The sequence below is a fragment of the Stegostoma tigrinum genome, chromosome 8, assembly GCF_030684315.1.
Source record: "Stegostoma tigrinum isolate sSteTig4 chromosome 8, sSteTig4.hap1, whole genome shotgun sequence".
Classification (NCBI taxonomy): Eukaryota; Metazoa; Chordata; class Chondrichthyes; order Orectolobiformes; family Stegostomatidae; genus Stegostoma; species Stegostoma tigrinum.
This window is the reverse complement of record NC_081361.1, coordinates 95691686-95714889: the sequence shown is the minus strand read 5'-3', so window position 1 is coordinate 95714889 and position 23204 is coordinate 95691686. Positions and strand designations below refer to the sequence as shown.

The window sequence follows — 23204 nt, the reverse complement described above, 5'->3', positions numbered from 1 at the left end:
TGCTGCTATTGTATCCGTTTCCACGATCTCCTTCGGCAGCATGTTCCAGGCAATCGCCACCCTTTATGTGGAAAACCTGCCTTATGCCTCTCTTTTAAACTCACCCGCCCACACCCCACCTACCCCCGCAACCGCACCTTGAAACTGTGTCTCCTAGTAATTGACCCCCACACCCTGGGAAAAAGCCTCATACATTCCCACTCTATCCGTGCGATTCACAATCTAATAAATTTCTATCAAGTTGCCCCTCAACCTTCTGCATTCCAGTGAAAACAAACCCAGCCCATGCAACCTATCTTCGCAGCTAAAATCCCCCATACCAGCCAGGTAAACCTTTTGCAGTACCCTCTTTATTTGTGCGAAAATCAACGAGGCTGAGGGTAACTACAAAATAGAGAGTACTGGGCTGGATCCCCTGATGTGGATTTTAATGATGATGCGATTACAGCCTGAAAAGATGCAAGAAAAGGCAACTGCCAAAACCAATGGGTGTTTCTGTTGTTCAGCACAAGTTATCTTGTCAAATAGTGATTAATGCTACAGCTGGTTAAAGGCAGACACTCCATCTGGGCTCAAACAGGAATAAAACTCACCCCCAGGACCACAGCCTGATTTAAACATCTCCATTCAGAGTGACATTTGTCCTCTTCTCTCCCGTTGCCTCCCTTGAACATTCCTTCAAATTGACTCAGTGACCCTGGCGAGCTCCGTTGGTTCTTGTTTGTCATCTTCTGATTCCGTTGCCTGAGCTGCCTCCACTAACTGAACACAGCGACTCATACACAGCAAGAGTCTGCACCGATACCAGACACCATGGGCTCACACTCTGACACCAGGCATGCACACACATGTAACAGAGTCCCATGTGGCCACCATTTCAGGATAGCTCAATTGTCTCAGCGCTTGCATTTTATTTTCCCCCAAAGCTAGTCCTCACTGCCAAAAAATTAATGCCTGCTAGATGAATACCACAATATAAAGAGGTCCAAGGTATCACAAAGATTACTGAATGTGCCATTCCACAGACTTCAATTCATTGCTTCAAACTGCAACTGTAACCAAGGCTTCGTACTTCCTGCTCTTCAGGTCAGGTGTGAAATCGATAATTGCTCTGAGTTCTTTTTTCTTTCTCTCTGCACAGTTTAAGATGACATAGGTAATAAAGGTATACTTCATCATTTTCTCATTGCTCAGTGTTTAGAATGTGAAAATTGCCAGTTGAGACAAAATAAAAGAGTGGGCATTTCAGGAGAAGCTGGAGAAACTTGAATGAGAACGAAATATAATTTCATTCCTGAAGGTAGACTGATGGTCTTATGGCGTGATAAGAAAGCTAGCAGGGACAAGACACAGGATATAGACCAAGCAAAGTGAAAGACTTGTTTCTCTACAGTAGACTCGAATCATGATATTTGCACTGTGAGCCCTCTACTGAAATCTGATAGCCCAATCGCCTTTCTTACTCCTACTGCACTGAAATTCTAAATTCAAGTATTAAACATAATCCAGTTCTAGTGAACACAGTTTACAACCCTAACCTAAAGACATCCCCACATGCTGATTGAAATGTCCTGAAAAACTATTTCAAGCTGAACTAAAAACTTTTGTTTAGCTCCCCTCCACAGATGCTGCGTGATCAGCTGAATACATCCAGCAAGTATTTTGTTTGACTTCATTTGCGCAGTATTTCACCTTTCATTTAAAAGGTATTTGAGACACAACGCACACTCTAAAATAAACACTTTCCCTCTTTGTTCGACTCAGATCCATCAATTGGAACAAGTGATTAGAAAAGTTGACTGGGGCACGATATTGCCTGCACATCATGTTCCTGGATGTAACCCATATTTCTAGAGGCTTAGAACCCCTCATATACCCCAGTCACGACTCATCAAAGTTCAATCGTTGTTCTTGTTCTGATGCACTCGCAATGATGACTGTGTCACAGACGCAGTGTTTTGGGGTGTACATATGAACTAACCAGGTAAAACCATTAACTAACATTTCCTGCAAATAACCAAATGGATAAAAATGATCACTGCCTAACCAGCTGATGCTCCGACTGGAGTCTGCATTTTAACTGCAGGGTGACAAGCCATTGTATTTCTTTCATCTCGCTCTCTCTCTTTCTCTCGCTCGCTCATTCTCAAATAGCCAAAGTGTTATTAGCCAGCAGCCTCATCCTTGCAAAAAAAAGACCTCACACTTTGTAAATAACAAGTCTGTGCAGATAGACTGCTTGCAGACACATTTTGAAAGCCTGGAAGCAACTGGGGTGTGGGGAAGGAGAATTGGAAATACATGTATACAGAAGCAATTTTGTTGTTTTGCAAGACCCTCCAAATCACATAGTGAATTATTAATCATAGTCCGCGATGCGTTGAGTTTCGAGCCATGATTGAAGATTATTATTTCCAAACAATATGCTACAGCAAGTAAATTATACATTTCTTACAGATTGTCCTGCAGGAGACCTTAAGGCGCCCACTACTCTACGCTCACAACTGTCTAAGAATTCTCTCTCTGGAATGATGCAAATACCGTAACAAATCTAGACCGCAGTTATCTGACAGCCCATGTAGAATTGCTGCAGATTGATTAACAAACAGATGAAGACTTCATTTCAGAAAAATAAATGCAGAACTTGGGAGGGAGGAGGGGATATGAAACAGTCAGTTCAAACGTTGAATTTGCAATGCTAAAGTGACGACAATATCGAAAGCAGATCATCCTCGCATTCCAATTGATTGCACTGCTTTCAGGAAACCACTCTAAATTATTTAGTCTAAACTACTAAAATATAAAGCTTCACAATCTGGAACCATGTTTTGAAGTCAAAAGGATTTGCCAAATTGTTCAGCTGCTGGCAGCTCACGTTTTTATAAAAAGATGAAAAAAATCCCCACCGCTTGTCGTTAACATAATATTTTCCTAACCACTGCCACTCTGTATTCCTCTACGAAACTTCTACTTCACATTGGGAGCACATTGCCTCCAGGTACCGTATCTCATCCCATACCTCAGCAGCAAATATTCTCCTCGTCGACTGATGTTGTCCTCACTCTATTCCTCAGGCTCCGTTCTCTCTGTCTCTCGCTCAAAAAGGTGTTCACAGTCTTCCCCGTTGTTCGGTAGCGGCCACCCGCTTTGCCCGTGCCCCTCCCTCAACCCCAAACTCCACATCCAAAGCGGACGCACCCCGCAACTACTGACCAGCCGCAGCCAGCGTCAGTTGGCTACTCCGCCATGGAATGCGTCACAGCTGAGCCTACTCTACCCACTTGGCAGCAAGACCAAGTGACGAGATGCTGAAACACACCCTGACTTTCACCACCCCCTCCCCCCCAACTCGCTACTCACCCTAACCCAGCCCTCAGCTAATTTTCTTCCTCCATGAGCCAGGAGGTGACCGAGCGGTCATCGAAAAAGAGCCAAGAACTGGCCAACTCAAACCAAAACGAGGAAGACTGGGCTTCACTGGATCTGCTTGATGGGAGCAGACCAACCGGTTGGTTAAATTAACTCAGCTAGCGGAGGAGCAAAATGATTCTATTACTAAAACGGCTTGCGTTTATATAGCAGTTACCAAGTCCCAAGGCACATTGCACAGGCATAATCAAACTAAATTTGACATGGAGCATAGAAGGATATATTCGGACAAGTTGTTTGTAGGCACAGGATTGAAAAAGACTTGTGCAGAAAGAGTCACAGAGAAAATGAAATTAATTAAAGACAACGAAAGGACAGCAGAGATATACAATTATGTCGCTCGTAGAGTTAGATAGTCAAAATACAACTCCTTTACACGGACTGTTACTGAAAAGGTTGTGGTCATTTATCACTGGAGCATTTGTGAAATAGATTAACAAGGAAGCGATGCAAAGAGCTGCAGCAGCACTGCTCCAGCAGCAGCTTCAATCAAATGGGGCTCAGGAAACTCAGAAAGCAGTTACAAATCTCGGGGAAATAGACAGAGGCAAATATTTCACTGACAGCTCCCCTCCCCTGCCCTTCAATTCTCGCATCCATCTTACAAACACAATCTCCAAATGCAGCCAAATTGCAACCGAAACACCAAAATGGGACTAAAAATGGCAAACAAACCAGGGTTTTATTTCAAAGCAATGGAGTTGCTCACTGGGTAATCGAACAAAACATTATTTTTTAAACAATTTACTCCTACCCCAATCTTGTTTGCCTATCTCTGCTCAATCATTAACCAAACTGGGGAAAGTCAATGGTGAAAAAGCTTCATTAATTCCCCTAGAGAAAGAGGGAGATTTTCTTTTTAAACAAAATAAAGAGCTATCTTTACAAAATCTCCTCACCTGTCACAAAATCCAACAGATTCCTCACTGATCAGCAAACCCTGGTGTTTCCTACCCTGGGCACACAAGACCCAGAGATTGAAGAGGGCAGCTGAAAAGGACATCTTCTCAACTCCACTAAGTTGAACGATGGTTGGTGGTTTAATGCTCTGGATGTACACGGAGGAGGCTTTGAGCTGAACAAGACATTTCAAGCCCACCCTCCCTTCCCTTCTTACCCCCCGCCTTCTCAAAAAAAAGCGAGGTAATCTGCGGATGATGGCTATTAACAAATAGTTAGCCTTCCCTTTACAATGCACCGCACTGGCGAATACAAACACTCCGGTTCACACCGAAGTGTGAGAGAAGCAATAAACATTTGAAGCAGAGAAAACTGCCTGATAATGTATTATTGCTCCAGTAAAATACAGCCCGAGCGTGGAGTGGGAAAAGGTTAGGGCTTTCTTGCTTAGATAAAAGGAGGCAAGACGAGGCTTGTTTGTCTAATTTAAAAGACTCTCTCTCTCTCTCTCGTACAACAGCGACAGACGAAGCGACAGATTTCACTCTTCCCGGCTGCTCCCTTTCCCCAGGTTTTCAAAGCTTTTTTTTGGCGTTTGCATGAAACCAAATTCTGCACCTTGTAAGCAAATGGCAATTGCCGAAACGGCAATGCATTTGATCTCCCACCCCCCGTTCCTCAGTGCAACAGCGGCTGTGTTAGATTGGGGCTTGAAATCTGCACTAAATGCCAGGCGCTTCACTCCAAACGCGGCGACACAAAGAATATTTTTGGTGTGTGTGTGTGTGAAAATCATTTTTTAAATTAAATCTCCAGCCTCCCTCCCCCTTTACTCCAACTGGCTGAGTCTATATTGGCTTCCCACGTTCACAGGCCGCTGTTGTAACCATGAACAAGACTTCACAACTAAAAAAGATTTGCCAGCCCTTTTTCTTGGGTGGAAGCTGAAACTTCTGGCTGTTGCACAGAGAATCTGCGTAACTCCTTTGCAAGGTAAATCTCAGCCTCTACCCTTCCAGCAGCCCGTCCTCCCCCTCCCAAAAAAAACACACAAAACTTTTCATCAGCACAAACAATTCAGAAATTGCAAAGGCAGACAGTTTACAGTGAACAAACTGCGTGTTAATTGTTCCCCCCCCAAAAAAAACTCTCAGCATTACAGAAACAAACCTCCCCGTTTTATAAAATTCACAGCAAAGTGAAAGTCTCCAATCTTAAGTTTTTTTCTCTCTCTTTTTGTCTCAATTGAGGCGATGATCTGAAGAGCTTTGAAATGTTAATTAACCATCCCCCTGCAAACCGGCTCGGAATGGCATTAATTTTGATGGGAGGTAATATTAAATAGCAATGATTTGGTTTTCTAACATAAAAGAGAAAGTCGAGGAGGGGGTGAGGTGAGAGGGGAAGGGGAAAACAGAAGCATCAGAGAAGGAAGCAAAACAACTGGACATTTGTTCGGAGATAATGGGAACTACATTTGTTCGATTGGATGATCTCAGACGATTCCACCACACTCCTTTGGAATACAGATTTTGATTTCCTTGAATCTAACCCTGCGCGCCGTCTCCAGTCATTCCAGCTACACACACACGCACACACACATTTTAAGACATTTCCATTAGGGAAAAAAACCCACAAGGCTGAACATACACGCACTCTTAAAACCTGCACATAGCCAGACAGTTTCAATCTTTTGTTTTTGGAGGGGGGCTAGTTTTCTTTCGCCATCGGTATTTGAACATTCGCTATTGGGAAGCCCCCTCTCAATGGGGAGAATTTAGCCAGCAATTCTTTTGCAAAACAGCGAACGGTACAATTCCACGCACGATGCAAAATAAAACAAAACTGTGATTCTTAAAAGACTCCCTCAGACCAAACTCTCCACCTCCTATATATATTTTTTACAATGACTTTCCATGTAAAAATCTGATTTTCTTCACATTTTCTTTAGTGGCCGTTCATCCTTTGCTTCCATTCTCTCTCTCTCACATACACACAACTTCGGCAGAGCTGGGTACAGGAGATGTTTAAACATACATACACAAATAATCCTCGAGTTCTTCTAGTTTATACGTGCAGCTTTCCCCAGTGCAGAAGCGCTTACCTTGCTTTGTCCGGAATGGAAGGAGGTGTCCTGGGGACATGCTCCAGTAGAGGCGGCACAAAGTGGGGAGGGAGGTTGGAGAGAGCTTGGAAAAGAAAGTCAAATCCAGACGAGAGGACCCTCAGATCAAAGCCAGACTGAAAACCAAGCAGGCGATTGCAGGGTGAGTATGGGCGTATTCCCCCGTTCTTCTCCCCGGGAGCTGGTGATGGCCTGGAGCATTTGAGTTTGGAGGGGAGAGGGTCAAATCTGAGCTGGGGGGGGGGGGGGTGATGATTCCGTTTTAAGTCCAAGCAGTTTCCAAAGCCCGACGCTCCATGCTTTCTGAGACGGGATCTGGCGTTTTAAAAGCACCGTAGACACTCTCTCTCATACACACACACAGAGACAGAGAGAGAGAGAGAGAGCGCGAGAGACTGCATTTGAGCTCAGGTTTGCAAAGAAACCCTTCTCTCTGTCTCTCCGGCTGCTGATGTAGACTTCATTTGCATTTTCCCCAGGATGACACTTGGTACTCAAGGCGAGAATCCAGTACCAGCCCCCTTTCCCCTTCATTCACATTTTCAGATGCTCCTTCGATGTGTGTTTAAGCAATGAGTGTGTGCACTAGGGGAAGAGTGGTTGGGGGTTGGAAAGCTGTACAACAGCAGCTTGTACACACGAAAGGCAGGAAAAGAGAGAGAGACTGAAAAGCCGAATACAAAATCAATGCAGGCCCCCTTAGATGGGCTGGGGGTGGCGGGAGGTGGGAGGTGGCTGGAGGGGCGAGGCAAGTTCTGACACAGAGTTTGTTTTCGTCCTGAACTGGAGTTACCAGATGTTGAAAGAGGACAGATCAAAAAATGATTAAAACGAAGGGGCAGCACAGGCAACGTTTGCATAGAAATTCCTCACCAGGGCAATAAAAAGAAAGTAAATAGTTTAAACAAATGCTTGTAGCAGAGTGAGTTCAATCCCTGTCCTATTACATAAGGAGTTAGATACAGTTGTGAGGGCTACAAGCATCAAAGAATATGGGAAGGAACTCAGAACAGGTTACTGGCCTGGATGATCATATTGAACAGCAGAGCAGGATTAAGGGGCCGAACGGCCTCCCCCGCTCACGTTTTCTGCTTCCATTATTGCCGTCCTTTAGGGTCTGCGATTCCCTCTTTTAAATTTTTGTACGGGCCGAGGGCGGCACTGGAAAAGGAGGGACATAAACAGAAGTTGCTGGAAAAGCTCAGCGAGCCTGGTCGCATCTGCGAAGAAAAAAAATCAGACTTAACGTTTCGAGTCCGGTGACCCTTCATCAGAACTGGTAAGGGTGGGATATGTTACCCATCCCTCGGAGTGGTTCCCTAGGTCACCTCAGATTGCTGAGATTCCAGACTTTCAGAGACTCTCATCCGTCCTTCTCACCGCCTCAGTTGTAGGGTCCAGGACACACCCCCCCCCCGAATATTATTGCCCTGCTGGGAGCATGCGACCATCACATTACTTGAAACATCATAAATCTGTGTGGTTGGGACCTCAAACCCAGAGCTTTCTGAGTTGGGCGTTGAATTTCTTGTGGCAATTATTTTGAAGAAAAGGAAGTGAACTTTTTTCCCTGGCCAGCCTCTGTCCCTGAGCTGACAGTATTAGCTGATTTTCTACTTATTACTGCATTAGTGCGTTGTTAGCATTATCATTAGTGAGGGCTTGTTGCACACCCATTGGCCAAGGGAGACTTTTTTTTCTCAGTGGGTCATTGCTGCTTGATTTAATTCTCTCCCAGTTAAAAGTGGAGGCTGGAGCATTCAAGTATACAAAGCTGCGTTACACTGGTTTACAAATGGACAAGGCAGGCAAAGAATAGCACAGAAATCTAGAAAATAAGAGCAGGAGGAGGCCATGTGACCCTTTGAGTGGGTGCCACTATTCATTAAAATCATGGCCGATCATCCAACACAACCACCTATTCCTGCTTCTCCACACCATCCGCCACCCCTGCACTTCCTTTGATCCCTTTAGCCCCCTAGCGCTATCTATATCCAACTCCATGAAATCATACAATGTTTTGTTCTCAACTGCTTTACACGGAAGCAAATTCCACAGATTCACCACTCTCTGAGCGAAGAAATGTCTCCCTATCTCAGTCCAAAAATGATCTACCCCGTATCCTTAAACTGTGACCCCGAGTTCTGGTCTCTCTAGTCATCAGGAACATCCTTTCTGTGTCTACTTTGTCTAGTCCTATTAGAATTTTATAGCTTTCTGTGATGCCCTCCGTCTCACTCTTCTGAACACCAGTGAGATAATTCTAACTGATTCAATCTCTCCTCATATGTGAGTCCTGCCATCCCAGGCCTAAGTCTAGTAAAGCTATGGGGGATTAGAACAAAGAAAATTACAGCACAGGAACAGGTCCTTCGGCCCTCCAAGCCTACGCCGATCCAGATCCTCTACCTAAACCTGTCGCCTATTTTCCAAGGCTCTGTATCTCTCTGCTCCCTGCCCATTCATGTATCTGTCGAGTTACATCTTATTGATGCTATCGTGCCCGCCTCTATCACCTCCACTGGCAGCGCGTTCCAAACAGGAGAAGGGGGCAACAGATCAGGAAAAAAAAAGTTACAACCACACTTAGATCAACCATGATATTACTGAATGGCAAAGCTACCCTAAGAGATCAAACTGTTGCTATTAATTTTTGCAACTTTTCCATATATTACAACAAAGACTACATTTAAATACGATATTGGCAAATAAAACAAAAACTCTTCGGGATGTTCAGGCACAACATAAATGCAAACCTTTCTTTCAATTCTACGTAATCCTTATTCAACTTTTGTGACTATTAATGGTGGATAGTCTTCAACCCATTAGCCAATCAGGTGTTGAGGTGAATTATGAACAAGACACTGTCATCTGCCAATGAAAGAAAAACTGGCACACAAGTCAAAAAATCCAGACCACTTTTTTATTATTCTCCCCCCTCCCCCACACCTGGACACAACCCCACATTCCCACCTTCCACCTCTCCCAAAACCTTGCCATCAAATTTGCACATGGTTTTGACTGCAACAAGAACTGCTCCTTTCCTCAACTGAATAGCTAACTCCACGTGAGCCACTCACATGGGCTATGCAACCGCAGGAGTCAGCCCATGAAGGCCTAGATAATCACAGAATCCCGACAGCATGGAAACGGACCATTCAGCCCATCAAGTCCACACTGACCCTCTGAACAGCATCCCATCCAGGCCCACCCTATCCCTGTAACCCTGCATTTCCCGTGGCTTCACATCCCTGGACACAACAAGCATTTTAGCATGGCCAATCCACCTAACCTGCACATTTGTGGACTCTGGGACAAAACTGGAGCACACACACACAGACATGGGGAGAATGTGCAAACTCCACACAGACAGTCCCCAGGGTGGGATTGATCCCAGGTCCCTTCGGCTGTGAAGCAGCAGTGCTAACCACTGAGCCACCTTTTCCAGCATCCCCACACCTATTCTCTTGTAGTGGGCGCCATACAACAACCAGGTTCTCCTGCAAGCCACTCACCATCCTGTCTTGGAAACACATCATGGGATGGAGGTGCTGTTCTGGGATGGAAGTCACACAACACCACATCCAACAGGTTTATTTGAAATCACAAACTTTCGGAGTGCTACTCTAAATTCACCTGACATCAGTTGGACTATAACTTGGTGTCACATAACTTCTGATTTGGAAATATATCACCATTCCTTAAATGTCACTGGGCCAAAAGCCACAAACTCCCTCCCAAAAACTTTGTGGGTCAACAACTTAGAGCTCATGGACTGTGCTGGTTCAAGCAGGCAGTTCACCACCACCTTTTCCTGGGAAATAATGGGCCTTTTCAAAGGTAGGTAAGCAAAATATTGGCCTAGTAATCCCATAACCAACCAGAAGTCATCGTTTAAAGATACACTCTAGGCCATTTGAGACTGAGATAAAGAGAAATTTCTTCACCTAGAGAGTGGGGAGCCTGTGGAATTCTCCACGACAGAAAGTGACTGAGACAAAAGCATTGAACATTTTCAAGAGGTTAATTATCATTTATAGGGCTAAATGGGTGAAATATGTGGAAAGGCAGGAAGAGGGAACTGAGTTGGATGATCAGTTACGATGATATTGAATGCCAGAACAGGTTCGATGGGCCAAATGGCCTGCTTATGCTCCTATTTCCCATGTTCCCATAGAATAATTCTAAGAACAGTGAATGGCTGTCTTTTCCCAACTCTGTGGCAACCTTGGGACCCATGTCAAACTGTTCTGACTGTGATCAGCAAGTCATGAACTCCATTTCACATCAACTCCCAACACAGATTAACTTTCCCACTATACGTTTTAGATCATAGAATGATACAGCACAGAAGGGGGTCCGTGGTGCTTTCAAAAGAGTGATCCAATTATTTTCACTCCCTGCTAGCTCTTCCTACCCATTGGCCCTGAAATTCTTTCCCCTTCAGGCACTCATCCAAGTCTCTTTGAAAATTCCTACTGAATCTGCTCCCACTGCCCTTTCAGGCAGCACATTCCAGACCATAACTTGCCGTGTCAAGAGAAAAGAAAATTCTCAAGTTGCCTCTGATCTAAGAATTACCTCCGTTCTTTATTTCTGTGTGATATCCAATGTTGCTTTTTAAGTTCTCCTGGAGTTTTAATTCAAAAACACAGCACTCTTATTTCTCTTGGAAACAAGAGGTCATCACAATCTCTTCGAATCATGCTTTCAGCTCCTTAAAAACTGCTGAACTCCTCCCCTTCTCTGGCGATCTCAAAAATCTTTCAAATTTGAAACTTGCCTTGTCTTAATCATTTACTTCTTGCACAAGGATGTAATCTAATCGTGAAGGCTACAGACAATGGCCATAAACCACTCAACACTCATCTTTACTATTCTTGCCATTATCTGAAGCCTTCCATAAGATAAAGAGTCATCTGAGGTCACAGGTCTGGTAATGGCAGACAAAACATTGCCTCAGCATTGAATCATCATGTAGCTCAGGAGGTTGTTCATCCTCTTGTATGCTCATGTCTTCTCTGTACCCAAGGTTGAAAGTTCTGAGTGAATCTGCTTCTACTGCCCTTTCAGGCAGCCATTCAAGACCATAATTTGTTGCATCAAGACAAATGATTCTCAAATAAGAGATAACAAGGTGCAGAGCTGGATGAACACAGCAGGCCAAGCAGCATCAGAGGAGCAGGAAAGCTGATGTTTCGGGCGTAGACCCTTTTTCAGCTCTACACCTTGTTACACAAACTCTCCAGCATCTGTAGTTCCTATTATCTCTAAAATAATTCTCATGTTGCCTTTGGTTCTTTGTTAATTATCTTAAAAATTACCTCAGCTCTTTATTTTAATGCCGTCTTCAATGTCCAACTTCTTTATTTCCTGTTATCTGCCCTTTCAACTCTATCCTGCTTTTTAAGGCATTGTTCAAACAGTGTTAGTCTACATCAACATCTGTCATGAAGCTTTCTACTGGCACCATGCGGGGAATGAAATCTTCAAACTTCTCCCTTTGTCCCAGTGATAATCACAATTCAATGAGCCCTAGTTAATGAATTGTCAAACCTGCGGAAAATCTTTCACTCTTTGCCCTCTCAAAAACTCCACATAATTTTGAACACCTCAGTTAGATTTCCCTTTCACATTTTCTATGCCAGTGAACAGAGCTCAGTGGTTAGCAATGCTGCCTCACAAAACCAGTGACTCCAGTTCAATACCACCCTCGGGTGGCTGTCGCTGTGGAGTTTGTACGTTCTCTGTGTCTGCATGGGTTTCCTCTCGTCTCTTGCCACAGTCCAAAGATGTGCAGGTTGGGTGGATTGGCCATGCTAAGTTGCCCATAGTGTCCAGGAATGTGTCCAGGATAGGTGGGCTAGCTATGGGAAATGCAAAGGACATAGAACGTGACAGTGCAGTACAGGCCCTTCAGCCCTTGATGTTGCGCCGATCTGCAAAAACATCTGAAGACCATCTAACCTACACTATTCCATTATCATCCATATGTTTATCCAATGGCCATTTAAATATCCTTAAAGTTGGTGAGCCTACTACTGTTGTAGGCAGGGCATTTCACACCCTTACTGCTCTCTAAGTAAAGAAACTACCTCTGACATCTGTCCTATATCGATCACCCCTCAATTTAAAGCTATGCCCCCTCGTGCTCGCTGTCACCATCCGAGGAAAAAGTCTCTTACTGTCCACCCTATCTAATCCTCTGATCATCTTGTATGTCTCTATTAAGTCACCTCTTAACCTTCTTCTCTCTAATGAAAACAGCCTCAAGTCCCTCAGCCTTTCCCCATAAGACCTTCCCTCCATACCAGGCAACATCCTAGTAAATCTCCTCTGCACCCTTTCCAATGCTTCCACTTCATTCCTATAATGTGGCGATCAGGATTGTATGCAATACTCCAAGTACAACTGCACCAGAGTTTTGTACAGCTGCAACATGAACTCATGGCTCCAAAACTCAATCCCTCTATCAATAAAAGCAAACATACTGTACGCCGTCTTAACAACCCTATCACCCTGGTTAGCAACTTTCAGGGATCTATGCACATGGACACTGCGATCTCTCTGCTCATCCACACTACCAAGAATCTTACCATTAGCCCAGTACTCTGTATTCCTGTTACTCATTCCAAAGTGAATCACTTCACACTTTTCCGCATTAAACTCCATTTGCCACCTCTCAGCCCAGTTCTGCAGCCTATCTATGTCCATCTGTAACCTGCAACAACCTTCCGCACTATCCACAACTCCACCGACTTTAGTGTCATCCGCAAATTTACTAACCCATCCTTCTACGCCCTCATCCAGGTCAATTACAAAACTGACAAACAGCAGTGGCCCCAAAACAGATCCTTGCGATACACCACTAGTAACTGAACTCCAGGATGAACATTTCCCATCAACCACCACCCTCTGTCTTCTTACAGCTAGCCAATTTCTGATCCAAACCACTAAATCACCCTCAATCCCATGCCTCCACATTTTCTGCAATAGCCTACTGTGGGGAACCTTATCAAACGCTTTACTGAAATCCATATACACCATATCAACCGCTTTTACCCTCATCCACCCATTTGGTCACCTTCTCAAAGAACTCAATAAAGTTTATCGGGAGGGTTTCAAGAATGGAATGGGTCTGGGTGGGATCCTCTTCAGGGTGTCAGTATGGCCGCAGTGGGTTGAATGGCCTGCTTCCACACTGTAAGAATTCCATGATTTCTTGTAAAGGCCCAAGCATTCGATTTGGGTGATTCTTCCAAACTATCCTGTATGTATGTAGCAAACATTCCTGAAACACTTTCCACGGGTACCAGAGATGCAAATATACTACAATGGCATAACAATTTCCCACCCTATGGTAAGCTCAGTGTAATCCTATTCGTTCAACATAAACACAGGAATTGCTGGAGAAACTCAGCAGGTCTGTGGAGACAGAAGCGGAGTTAACATTTTGAGTTCAGTCTGGCTCTCCTTCAGAAGTAAAGCAGAGGAAATTTTGCTTTTATATACTCTTGACAGAGGCAGAGGAGGAAGGAGGGCTACAGATAGTGTGGAGGCCCACTGCAGAAGCAGAGGTATTGTTCATGGTGGTGAAAGAGAAAAAGAGATGTAAAATGGGTGCATGTTGAGGTCTGAAAGGGAGAAAACCATTTTGAATTTTGTTTTTTCACCGGAGGAGGGCATCACTGGTTCAGCCAACATTTATTGCCCACTGGGCACTGAAGAGTCATTGCTGTTGATGTGGAGTCACACATAGGCCTGAACAGGTCGGGATTTCCTTCCCTAAAGGACATCAGCAATCCAGATGGGATTATTCCGGACAATTGTTTCAGTGACGTCATTAGATTCTTAATTCCAATTTTTTATGAACTCAATTTCCCTCACCTGCTATGGCAGGATTCTAGCCCAAGTCCCCAGAACATTACCAGTGTGTCTCGATTAATAGTCCAGCAACAACACCACTAGGTCATGGCCTATCCTTTCTGACCTTCAGTGTCAAAGCCATTTTCTCACCTATCTCCACATCATTTGATATTAACACATGGATTGGCTTGATTAGTAGTCCAGAGACAATATAAACAGGCCATCACAATGGCATTGTCAACATTTGGGCTCCACAGTTACTTTAGTTCGCCTAAGCTCACCAATCAACAAGGAGCAGGAAGTCAAACCGAGAAACAGTAAATGCTCAACTTCAACATCCAGAGTATTGTATCCCGACTGGTCACCCCATTACAGGAAAGATGTGGAAGTGTTGGAAAAGGTGCAGAGGAGATTTACCAGGATGTTGCCTGGAATGGAGGGAAGGTCTTACGAGGAAAGATTGAGAGATCTCAGGCTTATCTCTTTAGGATGACAAAGCATGAGAGGTGATTTGATAGAGGTGTACAAAATGATCAGAGGTATAGATAGAGTAGACAGCCAGAGACTTTTCCCCAGGGTGGAGGTAGCTATTATGAGAGGGCATAGTTTTAAAGTGAGTGGAGGTAGATATAGGGAAGACATCAGAGGTAGGTTCTTTACTTAGAGAGTGATAGGGGCGTGGAATGCATTGCCGGAGAGGGTAGTGGAGTTGGCCTCATTAGGGGCATTTAAGTGGCTATTAGATAGGCATATGGATGATAGTATAAGGTAGGTGTTGAGGTTAGATAGACCTTAGGTTTAGGATGAAAGTTCGGCGCAACATCTGTGTTCTATGTTTAACAAAAATAGTTCCAAGCCAAGTGAAGTCTGCCAGTGAGAATTTGGGATTGACAGACATTCCCCTCATCACTTGCATCAGCCAATGCATCGATTAGACGACCATTTGGAGGCAGTCTGACCAAACCAGCAAAGTGGAGTCTGGATGGTTGAGCCTGTACGCTCCTGTTTATAATACTGACTTGTCACATTTGGACTGTAGGGAAACAAGCGCATTAACTGTCTTGTCCTGAGATAGAGTCAAAATCTCAGGCTATCTTATCCCACTTCATTTGCAGGATTAGACCGATGGACATCAGTGTGTTGTACAACATGAAAAACATTATCGCTGCATCCAACCCTTTCTCGCTGTGCTCTGATTCACACATGCCATCAGCAGTGACCAGGCTAAAGGTTAGAGCGAGAACCATGACCAATTGTTTCCTCAACTAACTCCATGGTGTTGAGAACCACAGCATGGTTTGACTTTTGCCTGAGAAGTAGACAGCTCACTTGGTGGAAACCACCTCCCAGCCCTGACGACAGAACCAAGTCCTTGTCATTGGAAGATTATGAAGCTCTCAAGAGCTGACGGTCAGATGGAATGGTCAGGGAACCTTTCTCCTGAGATGCTGCTTGGCCTGCTGTGTTCATCCAGCCTCACATTTTATTATCTTGGAATCTCCAGCATCTGCAGTTCCCATTATCTCTGATACTATTTTAACCTTTCTAATCTGCATGTTATAGTTACGCATTGCCTCAGGTGCCAGCAAGGGAGTTCTATCCTTCTGTACTTGCCTTTCTACCAGAAGGAGAAGCCTGTTATTTCACGCTCATTTCCGCTGACTCAGACTTCACAAACATCTTTTTATTTCTCCCAATCTGCAATCCCCACTCACCAAAAGCAACTGCAAAATTTCAAGTGATGAAGCACCTGGACTCAAACCAATGGGCCTCAAGTGTCCTTAATAAAGCAGGACACTTCAGTATTGCCCCAGTTCAGCAGGAGAACCGGGATGTTCAAGAACGAAGACATCGAGAATCAAAACACACATCAGGGACTGTACAGGCTAGATGTGGGAAGGATGTTCCTGATGTTGGGCAAGTTCAGAACTAGGGGGGGGGGGTTCACAGTTTAAGAATAAGGGGTAAGCCATTCAGGAAGCAAAACAGAAATTGCTGGAAAAGCTCAACACATCTGGCATCATCTGAAGGAAAAAAACAAAGTTAACATCTTTGGGTCTGGGAAGAATCACTGGTCCAGAAACGTTAACTCTGTTTTATCCTCCACAATGCTGTCAGACCTGCTGAGCTTTTCCAGCAATTTCTGTTTTGTTTCCTGATTTACAGCATCCACAGTTCTTTCATTTTTTAAAATTTTGTTAGCCATTCAGGACTGACATGAGGAAGAGTTGTGAACCTGTGGAATTCTCTGCCACAGAAAGCTGCAGGGGCTGGCTCATTAGATATATTCAGGACGGATCAAAGGGTATGGAGGGAAAGCGAGAGTGGGATACTGAGACTGTGTGACCTGTCATGATCACAGTGAATGGTGGTGTAAGTTCGAAACGCCGAATAGCCTACCCCTGCACCCCTTTTTTAATGCTTTGTTTCCCATATTTCTATTGTCATCTAACTGAGGAACAATGCCTGGGATGGTCTGCCAACACATGAATAGAAGCTAGAGCCATCACCTTATTAATGGTAATGAAATAATGTGTGCAGTCCTCATAATCCCTTAAAATGCTGCTCCATCTTTTCAGGGGATGAAGTAACAATACAGAAAAGGCAGCAAAGAGAAAGGAATGTATATGACAAATGCATTTTAGCTCATACTCTGTGATTGATGGATTAATAGAATTATCCCATTAAATATAGTTTCCAGGCAAGACGTATGAAGACATAACAGAGATAGATTTTGTATGTTTATATCCAAGTCAAATTGATCTTTTTTTCTTACAGATTATTTTATTTTGACATGCAGCAAGCGTGGACCTTTTCAATTATTTGCCACTGATGGGCTCACACCCTGGGAGTCTGACAAGGCTTCTCACAGGAGGAAGAGAACAGGATTATAATACGGGTTCAAATTAAGAAGGCCCTCTGGATCACTGGATCTGAGCTTTATTAGCAACCAACTCTGCCATTTTCTCATTATAGCGTCAATCTGTTTCTTCTTAAAGAAGTCTGGTGTGCTGGCCTTAACTGCTCTTCCCAGTAACCCAATTTACAATGACCATTATCTCAGTCAGCAGACTTACCAGATAGACATCATACCCTGCAGTCCTTATTGCTCACTTCACTTTGGGCCCTTAATTCTGATACATGCCTGAGGCCTACCATCATTATGGCACTTTTTAGCCTTCTAACTAACTCTTGAAGATGTACAACAACAATATATGTTTAGATAGTGCAATTCACAACAACAGTGGATAAGTAGAACTTTTTTTTGTTAATGCAGCAGAGTGATGCCAGGCACATCACAGAAGCATTGTCAGACAACACTTAACAAGGTGTCACATCAGGGGATATTTGGGAAAATAACAGAAACAGCATCCAAGAGTTAGGTTTTAAGAGTGTCTTGAAAGAGGGCAGAGAATGTAGGGCAGGGCATTCCAGAGCGTCGAGCCGAAGCAGTGGAAGATGCAGTGGAAGAGAGGGTGAAGGAAACAGGGCTGTGGAAGAGGTCAGAGCTAGCAGCTACAGCACAGAGTCACCGAATCATACAGCACATAAACAGTCCAACAGTCCATGCTGACCATATTCCCAAACTAAACCAATCCAACCTGCCTGCACTTGGCTCATGTTCCTCCAAACATATCTTATTCATGTACTTATCCAAATGTCTTTTAAATATTGCAACTTTACCCACATCCACCACTTCCTCTGGTGTTTCATTGCACATATGAACCACCCTCTGTCTTAAAAAAACATGCCCCCATGTATTTTTTACAGCTTTCTTCTCTCACCTGAAAAATATACGCCCTAACCTTGAAATCTCCCACTCAAGGGAAATGACACCTGTCGTTCACCTTATCTTTACGCCTCATTATTTTACAAACCTCAATAAGATGACCTCCCAACCTCCAAAGCTTCAGTGAAAATAGTCCCAGCATATCCAGCCTCTCCTTATAACTCAAACCCTCCTTTCCCAGCAACGTCCTGGTAAATTTCTTCTGAACCCTCTCCAGCTTAATAATATCCAGAGGTCTTAGAAGGTGACACAGCAGTGACAATTCATGATGTGGGCGTGTGTAAACCATTCCAGATTATTTAAATTGTTTTGTTGCAACAAAATTTGTGCAGTCGACCTATTTCCTGGACATGAGTGGGAATGACAGAACTGTACCGGCTGCCCTGCAAGGATGATTTCAGAAGTTGAGATAACACGGTGTAGAGTTGGATGAACACAGCAGGCCAAGCAGCATCAGAGGAACAGGAAAGCTGACATTTCGGGTCGAGACCCTTCTTCAGATGTTACCTGTTTTGATCAAAGTGCGGATGGCAGTCATGGCTCAGCTGATCCTCTCTCACTCCTGAAAAGCTGAGAGTTTAAAGGCCAAAGTGGAAATTCTAAGCTGGCTGCCTCAGAGCTGAGGGAGTGCTGCAGTGTCAGCGATACTGTCTTTTCAATGAGATGCTCAGTTGAGGCCCATTATGACCTCCCTGGTGGACATCAAAGGTCCCATGCCACGACAGAACTCATGGAATTTCTCCCTGTCGTCCTGGGTCAACATTTGCTCCTGCCCCAACCACCAATTGAGATGAAAACAAAACACATTATTTGATTATTATCACAATAATGTTTGTGGAACATTGCAAATTTAGTGCATTGTTAGCTACAGCGATCACACATTGAGAGGGTGTTTTATTGGTTGCAGAACAAGTCGGGACAACCCATGGCTATGAACTACATTAGACAAATATGAGAGTTTTCAGTTCCTGCAGTGACTGTCATGAGTCACATGGTAGCACAGTCGCCTGGATTCAACTTCTGCTTAGGGGTATGAGCACACGAATTAGGGTCTGACACCCCAGGGCAATAATGTAAGGGAGCTGCACTGTGCCCTGCTTTGTATCAGGCATCTCACTGAAGTCTTGTCTGCCACCTCAGCTGAGTGTAAAATTTCCTATTATTTCAAAAAAAACGAGCAGAGGATCTACTACATCCTTGCCAACGTACCTATCTCTCAACCACAAAATAACCCAGATTATCAGGTTATGATCATGCTGCTGTTTGTTGCAGATGCCTGTAAACAAATTGGCTTCTTTCCCACAATACAACAGTGATGGCACCTCAAAACTCACTACCTTGGCGACAAAGTACCAGAGATTGTGAGGGTGGTACCTGAGTGCAAATCTTTCCTTCGCTTTTATTTTGTTTTATTCTGACAAAATCACCAATTTCAATCATGCACTTGGCAATGCCACCCGACTTTTATCGCACAAGTGGATATGGTGGTCAAGAAGGTGTATGGCATGCTTGCCTTCATCAGTCAGGGCACAGGGTGTAAAAATTGGCAAGTTAGGTTGCAGTCCGAAACATTGAGTTTCCTGCTCCTCTGATGCTGTCTGACCTGCTGCGCTTTTGCAGCCTCATAACTGTGGACTCTGGATTCTCGCATCTGCAGTCCTTATTGTCTCCAAGCAGCAGTACAGAACTTTCGTCAGGCCACATTTGGAATACTGCATACAGTTCTGGTTGCCACACCACCAGAAGGATATGGAGTGGGTGCAGAAAGGGTTTACCAGGTTGTTGCCTGGTTTGGAGGGTATTAGCTGTGAGGAGAGATTGGACAAACTTTGTTTTCGGTTGGAATGCCGGAGGCTGAGGCGGGGCGACCTGATAGAGGTTTACAAAATCATGAGAAGCATGGAAAGAACGGATAGTTGGAGTCTTTTTCCCAGGTTAGAAGTGTCATTTATTAGGGGATGTAGATTTGAGATAAAAGTGGGCAAGTTTGAAGGACATGTAAGAGGCAGGGTTTTTTTCCCGCAGAGGGTGGGTGGTAAGTGCCTGGAAGGTGCTACCAGAAGAATGGTGGGACGGATGCAACAGCAACATTCAAGAGGTAGATGGATGTATGAATAGGCAGGGAATAGAGGGTTACGTGGAGAGGCGAAAGGTTTTTACTTCCGAAAGGCATCATGAGTCAGCGCGTGCCGAAGGACCTGTTCCTGTGCTGCACTGTTCTTTACATCTTTGTATCTTTCTTTGTATAAAAGCTAATACAGGAACCTTTGACAGCAACATAACAGGACTCTGGGGTGCACTGCGCTCAGATACCTTTCTATAACAAGACGATGTCGATAATGAAAAGAAGGTCGTATCATATCTTTTATCTACAAGGTTGACCTTATAATTTGTGACTGATTGTATTGTAAGTAACAGTCATGATGTCTGACAATCCACTCAGTGGCTTGAGATGTTAAACCAAGCCATGCTGCCTGCTCAATTGATTATTATAGATCTCCTAACCTGCTTAAGATGCTTCTGTGAAAACCAACCAAACAAGACAAATGATGAAGGGGCACTGGACTTGAAATGTTGACTGTTTCTCTCCCCGTAGATGCCTCCAGACCTGCTGAGTTTCTCCACCGCTTTCTGTTTTTGTTTGAGACAAATCAGTCGTTCAACTCATTATTGGTGGTAGGACTTGAATTTGCGGGCATGGTTTATAAGACGGGGTTCCGCAATTAGAACTGAGGTGAGGGTCTCTCAGAGGGTTGTGAGTCTCATGAACTCTCCACCCCAGAGAATGGTAGAGGTAAGGTAGTGAGGTTGAGAGATTCTTATCTAACAAGAGAGTCAATGATTATTCAGGAGAGGGTATAGGCTAGAGTGTGGAAATGAGGATCAGCTACGTTTTCATCACGTGATGCAACAGTGTAGAGGGGCTAAATGGCCTATTCCTGCCAAATTTCCATCTCCAAATCTGGCTGTTGTGTTACCCCATGAAAGCAGCAACACCTGCCTCACTGCACACTGAAGGAGAGCCTTCTGTGTGCTTTTCACTGTGTGGAATTATCAAAAGCAGCAGAAAAGCTCGTGGAAATTTGAGCATTGGGCAATCAGACCCAAACCGCTTGGCGTACCCAGTTTCTGCAAATATCTACACTGGCTCTACAGTCAGTTTTCACAGACCAACTCAACCCACCAAAGACAGAAGTTAAGCTTCCACTGATCCTGATAAACTGCTTTTTCCACGTTATGTTCATTTTCTGTTTTTCATATTAGACCATAAGACAAAGACATTGCTGGTCTGCATTTCCCATCCCTGTTTGCCCTTGAGCAAGTGGTGGTGAGCTGCCTTCTTGAACTGCTAGGGTATACTGGGTGCTGGGACACCCACAGTGCTGCAGGGAGGGAATTCCATGATTTAGACCAAATGGCAGTGAAGGAACATTGATATATATATCCAAGTCAGGATGGTGTGTGCCAAAGAGGGGAACGTGCAGGTGCTGATGTTCCCATGTTACTGCTGCCCTGGTCGAGCTAGTTGGTAGAGGTCACAGGTTTAGAAGGTGCTTTCAGAAGTCCCAGAAGTGCATGTTATCATATTTCAAAATGCTTTTTAACATTGGAAAGTACTTTATTTACTCAAAAAACTGACTTGTACACAACAATTAAATTGTTCACTATCATTAAATAGGAGTCATTTTAATTTTTTTTAAAGTATTCAATTCATAGAATCACTAACAGTGCAGAAACAGGCCCTTTGGCCCAACAAGTCCACACTGACCGTCAGAGCATTCCACCTTGACCCATCCCTGAACATTAGCATGGTCAATCCACCTAGCCTTTGGTCTGTGGGAGGAAACTGCAGCACCCTGAGAAAACCCACGCAGATGAGGGGAGAATGTGCAAAATCCATGCAGACAGTTGCCCGAGGGTGGAATCAAACCCAGGTCCCTGGTACTGTGAGGCAGCAGTGCTAACCACTGAGCCACCGTGCCACCCTTTTATATCAAGGTATTCATAAACGTAGGACTGGAAAAAAGATATTAAAAGTGTATTATTTTAAGTGACTTCTTTTCAGCTCCAGCTGACCAGGTGACCATTAATAAAGGTAAAGTCAACATAATCTCACTAAACCGTAAGGCAGCTCTCTCAGTAGAGAGAGAGAGGCAACTGGTGATGGTTTAACCTGAGGGTCACCACACCTCAGGCGAGGGGAGAAGTTGGGAAAGTGAATGTTTCATAGTAACCTCAGCAGGAGGATGCTGTTGGTATCACAAACCACCTGCCTGGTCAACAGAGCTAAACTGAACCACTAACATATTAACAAATGCTTTTGTAATATTTTGAATCAACCTGTTCGCAGATGTTATGAGATATCTCCAAAGCAAGTGGGACTTGAGCCCAGGCCTCCAACTCCAGAAGTGGTGACATTACCGCTTTTCCACACTTCTCGTTAGGCATACACTTTACAATGGGCAGAAAAGGAACCGTTATGTTTAATACATTGTCCCAAGGAGGAATTTCGCACCGTAATAATGCAAATGAATTTTGATGGAAACTGGAACCACAGTTTAATCAGTCAACCTCAGGTACAGGGTGGAAACCCAGAGAATCACAGAAAATGATGGATTGCACATTCCAATACTGAATTGGTATGAATGCCCACAACCCCATGACCCAGAGACGAGAGTTCTGCCAATTGATCCTGACACTTTCTAACTTGTAAAGATCGTCATCCTTATAATTGGGCCTCCTTCCAGTTGAAATGTGCACACTTTCATCTATGTTATAAACTCAAGACGTTCCAAGGACAATTCATTATGTGCTACCCTGCAGTAGGGCCGCACTTAACTGCATAAACTGAATGCATGTGTAACAGTCACTACGTCATGCTGCAAAATCACAATTAGATCATTGACTGGCCTTAGGCCCTGAAGGGTTTACACCATCGCATTGCCAGTGGAACAGCTGCTTCCAGGCAAGGAATGGATTTACATTGGCTTCAGGCCAGTATCCCAGGATTACAAGGGTTTATTCTACAAGTTTAACTCTAATGCAGTTGACATATCCCTCTCACAAAGGTTAGAATGCAGCTCTGACAGTGGC

At 44.2% G+C, this 23204-nt stretch overlaps 1 protein-coding gene across 17 annotated transcripts in view; it reads right to left on the bottom strand.

The window, feature by feature from the left end:
- adgrl2a (adhesion G protein-coupled receptor L2a) overlaps positions 1 to 23204 on the bottom strand; it is a 470025-nt gene that overhangs the window by 423528 nt on the left and 23293 nt on the right. For 16 of the 17 annotated variants that reach the window (XM_048538964.2, XM_059648147.1, XM_059648149.1 and 13 more), the window contains exon 1: positions 6434 to 6697. The exons of the other annotated variant lie outside the window; for it this stretch is intronic. The gene's annotated coding sequence lies outside the window, so the exon portion shown is untranslated. Of the gene's footprint in view, positions 1 to 6433; positions 6698 to 23204 lie in introns of those variants that run through there. 17 annotated transcript variants of the gene reach the window in all.